The following is a 4,554-nucleotide window of genomic DNA, read 5'->3' as shown; positions in this document are numbered from 1 at the left end:
GAGAGGGAGAGAGAGAGGGAGAGAGAGAGGGAGAGAGGGAGGGAGGGAGAGAGGGAGGGAGGGAGAGAGAGAGAGAGAGGCCTTATCTCTCCATTAAAATGCTAATACATTTAAAGGATCGGCCTGTTCAAGCTGTAGTTGTTTTGATTTGCTTTTTGATTTGTTTTAATCCCTTTTAAAGCACTTCACAGACCAACGCCAAAAGAGGAGTGGGAAGGACACACACACACACACACACACGCACACACACACACACTAATACATATTGGCACAAGTGTAAAATAGGACAAATATAAGCACCCACCAAATTATTATTATTAGACACACACACATGTATTGAGTAATTCTAGCAAGCGTACACATTTGCAAATACAAACAAACCTGATTCTTACCCAGTACATACATGCAACAAGCATACATCAGACAAACAAAATGAACAGGGACGCTCTCATTCCCAGGGGCGCCATGCGATGCGACAGGAGTGCCGGTGTTGGCATTTTAGCTGGCGACCCAGTTGGTCGATGGTTAACTGGAGCAGTCTGTGGCACCACAATGGACGCCTGTCAAATGGACAACATGCATTCAGACACACACACAGATAAATCAATAGGAGCGCACGCACACACACACTGACTGGTGGGCCGTCAGTCGACCAATCACAAGGCAGGTTGTTAGTGTGATTGTACTTGTGCATTTCTGCCTGATTGTCCACTCCAGCTGCACGGGCAATGTTAAATCAACTGGGAAGTGTGCTTGTGTCTGTGTGTTTTGGCCCATAAGCATTAACTCTGTCTAGGTCTAGTTTAGAATTGGCTATTGGGATCCTTTGGAGGGGTGGTGTGGATAAAGGAGGGCATTTCACTGTGTTGTAGACTGGCGTGCCTACAGCCTACTGAAACCAGGCCCAAATATATATATATCCTCAATACACAGTGAGGGTCTGTCAGTCAGTCAGCTCAGTCTCGTATTCAGTCTGTCAGTCAGTCAGTCAGCACAGTCTCTTAGTCAGTCTCCCAGTCAGTCAGTCCCAGTGCTGACTCAGTCTCTCATTGTTTGCTGTGCTTTACTTTCTCTCTCCTAATTGGCATCTGTTTCTATAGCTCAGTTACCACACAGTGCTGCAGCCCAGTAAAACTACAAGAAACTTTTACTCTCTATGCTAGGTATGTTTTAGTTCTTCTCTCTCTCTCTCTCTCTCTCTCTCTCTCTCTCTCTCTCTCTCTCTCTGTCTCTCTCTCTCATTATCTCTCTCTCTCTCTCTCCCACTCTCTCTCTCTCGTTCTCTCTCTCTCTCTCTCCCACTCTCGTTCTCTCTCTCTCTCTCGTTCTCTCTCTCTCTCTCTCTCTCTCACTCTCTCTTTCTCGTTCTCTCTCTCTCTCTCTCTCTCTCTCTCTCTCTCTCTCTCTCTCTCTCTCTCTCTCTCTCTCTCACTCTCTCTCTCGTTCTCTCTCTCACTCTCTGGCTCTCTCTCTCTCTCTCTCTCTCACTCTCTCGCTCTCTCTCACTGTCTCTCACTCTCACTCAATTCAATTTCAATTTAAGGGCTCTCTCGTCTCTCTTTCTCTCTCTCTCTCTCTCTTTCGCTCTGTCTCTTTTAATTTCTCCCCCACACACGTGTGCACATACAGACACACACACTGTGGGAATATCTTTCTGACAGTGATGTTTAATTAACATTTGTTTTAGCTTACAGAGCACTCTACTGGCACTGTTTAATTAAAGAGTCAACTTTTAGAGTGCTTGTGTTTTGGTGTGTGTTGTGGTGTGTGTGTGTGTGTGTGTTTATTTATAGTATGGTGCTGTGTATATGTGAATGTGAATATGTGTAGGTGAGTCTATTCCCCAAACAAAATGTGTAATAAAGCAGTGTTGGGCTGGGTTCTTGGCCCCTCTCTCTCTCTCTCTCTCTCTCTCTCTCGCTCTCTCTCTCCTGTCTGCTGGGTAATAAATCACTGGATCTACCACTGCAGTGGTCTGTGGATGACTCTCTCTGTCCCCTCTACAGACTAGACAGGGTGATCATTTACTTGAGAGAGACAGAGAGCGGCTGAGTTCAGCTCCCTGCTCATAATGAGGGCCCGGTCACTAAGAGAGGAGGAAGGAGAGGACTGGCTGTGCTGACCCCTACTTCGACCCCGTCGCCTCCCTCTCAGTGCTCAGGTGCTCTCTGTAGCCCAGGACACACGCTGACACACTCACACGTGGCCATTACTGGCGACTGACCCATTTCCTTGTTGCTTTAGCGCCAGCCTAGGTGTGTGTGCCCGTGCGTAGGTGTGTGTGTCCAGTCACTGGAGAGAGGTCCAACCCGGCTTCGCTCTCTCCCTTTCACCCCTATGCTTTAAATAGCCTGTTTAATCACACACACCCACATGACACACACACACACACACACACACACACACACACACACACACACACACACACACACACACACACACACACACACACATACATACAAACACTTACGTGTGAAAACCTTCCCTCACAAGACCTTCCTCCCTGCAGGAGACAGGTTAGCCCACTCAGACAGGTAGCCTAGCAGTTAAGAGTGTTGGGCCAGTAACCGAAAGGTCGCTGGTTTGAATCCCCAAGCCGGGAAAGGTGGAAAAATCTGATGTTCTGCCCTGGAGCAAAGCAGTTAACCCCCTACAACAACTGCTGCCTGGGCACCGATGGTGTGGACATCGATTAAGGCAGCCCCCCCCCCCCACACACACACACACACACCTCTCTGATTCAGAGAGTTAGGTTAAATGTGCAACTGACTAGGTTTCCCTTTCGCCTCACACACACTGCTCCACACCAGTGGGAAGCTGTGGTGAAAATGGCTTGATAAAGTCTAAAATATGTCTCCATCCCTGAGGATCACTTTCCTCCCTCCCGCTGTCATCTGCTTAACTCAGCGCTATAGCAGAGAGAGAGCTGCCCGCTCAGGGATTCATTCTCCAATCAGAGATGGAATTTGTGACATTAATTTACTTAGTGGATGCTGGACGGTCACATTTCCACTTAATTCAATTGGTAGGTCAGGGGCTATTTATATATTTCCCCTTGTTTGGTTCAGAAACCTCTGGTTGAATCATTTGCGCCGGCCCTTTAAGAACCACTTGCTGCAGCAGTGTTTGACTGAAGGTAGCGACTTTTTAATAACACATTTGGTTAAAAAGCCACTTATGTTCTTTTCATGTTTCTGTAACAAAAAGAGCAATGATTTCCATTGAGTTGTCACTGGTGCTCCTAGACTATAGAATCTCCTTAGAGAATCACAGCAGGCCAAATCCAGGTCAACCAGTCAAATGGTCAGCCACGGAGACACACACACACCACACGCACCACACACACAGCAATGCGTAGAGGTCAGCCACTGCCTGCAGGTATGAGCAATCACTCAGACATACAATGGGCCTGCGTGTGTGTCAGGGTGTGTGTGTGTCAGCGTGCATGTGTATTCATGTTCCTTGTTCTGGCCACACATCCTTCATCCATCTTTAGCTCCCTCACTGAGAAGAAGCTATATATTTATTAAGATTCTCATCCTATCTATGTTTCCTTCACGGTGACACGTTAAAGTTAGAGGTGACACTATGTAAATGTCCTTTATACAGTATGTGCTTATTGATTCATGGTTATGGGGATTTGACATTACATATTCAATATGTACTTACTATCTGACTTCTTCTTCAGTATATACTAACCACTTATGTTTAGTGTCCTGGATACTTTAACACACTGTGAATACTGTATGTGTGGCTATTACAGTGAGTTATATGGAGAATGCTGTAGTATGAAATAGACCCATTCTCCCTCTGTCTCTCTCTGTCTCTCTCTCTCTCTCTCTCTCTCTCTCTCTCTCTCTCTCTCTCTCTCTCTCTCTCTCTCTCTCTCTCTCTCTCTCTCTCTCTCTCTCTCTCTGTCTCTCGCTGTCTCTCTCTCTCTCTGTCTCTCGCTGTCTCTCTCTCTCTCTCTGTCACTCTCTCTCTCTGTCACTCTCTCTCTCTGTCTCTCTCTCTCTCTGTCACTCTGTCTCTCTCTCTCTGTCTCTCTCTCTCTCTGTCTCTCTCTCTCTGTCTTTCTCTCTCTGTCTTTCTCTCTGTCCCTCTCTCTGTCTCTCTCTATCTCTCTCTCTGTCTCTCTCTCTCTCTGTCTCTCTCTCTCTCTCTGTCTCTCTCTCTCTCTCTCTCTCTCTGTCACTCTCTGTCTCTCTCTCTCTCTCTCTCTGTCTCTCTCTCTCTCTCTCTCTCTCTCTCTCTCTCTCTCTCTCTCTCTCTCTCTCTCTCTCTCTCTCTCTCTGTCTTTCTCTCTCTGTCTTTCTCTCTCTGTCTTTCTCTCTGTCCCTCTCTCTGTCTCTCTCTCTCTCTCTCTCGGTCTCTCTCGGTCTCTCTCTCTCTCTCTCTCTCTCTCTCTCTCTCTCTCTCTCTCTGTCTCTCTCTCTCTCCATCTGTCAGGCCAGACGTGTGTAAGAGCTGATTGAAAGCTGTTTAAAAGGTGGAGTGGAATGTGGACCACCCTGTTAAACCCTTCAGACACACACACACACCGGCCCGGTACAC

The sequence above is a fragment of the Salvelinus namaycush genome, chromosome 8 (genome assembly GCF_016432855.1).
Source record: "Salvelinus namaycush isolate Seneca chromosome 8, SaNama_1.0, whole genome shotgun sequence".
NCBI classification, from domain to species: Eukaryota; Metazoa; Chordata; class Actinopteri; order Salmoniformes; family Salmonidae; genus Salvelinus; species Salvelinus namaycush.
The sequence above is the reverse complement of the archived record's forward strand: the minus strand, read 5'-3'. Positions refer to the sequence as shown.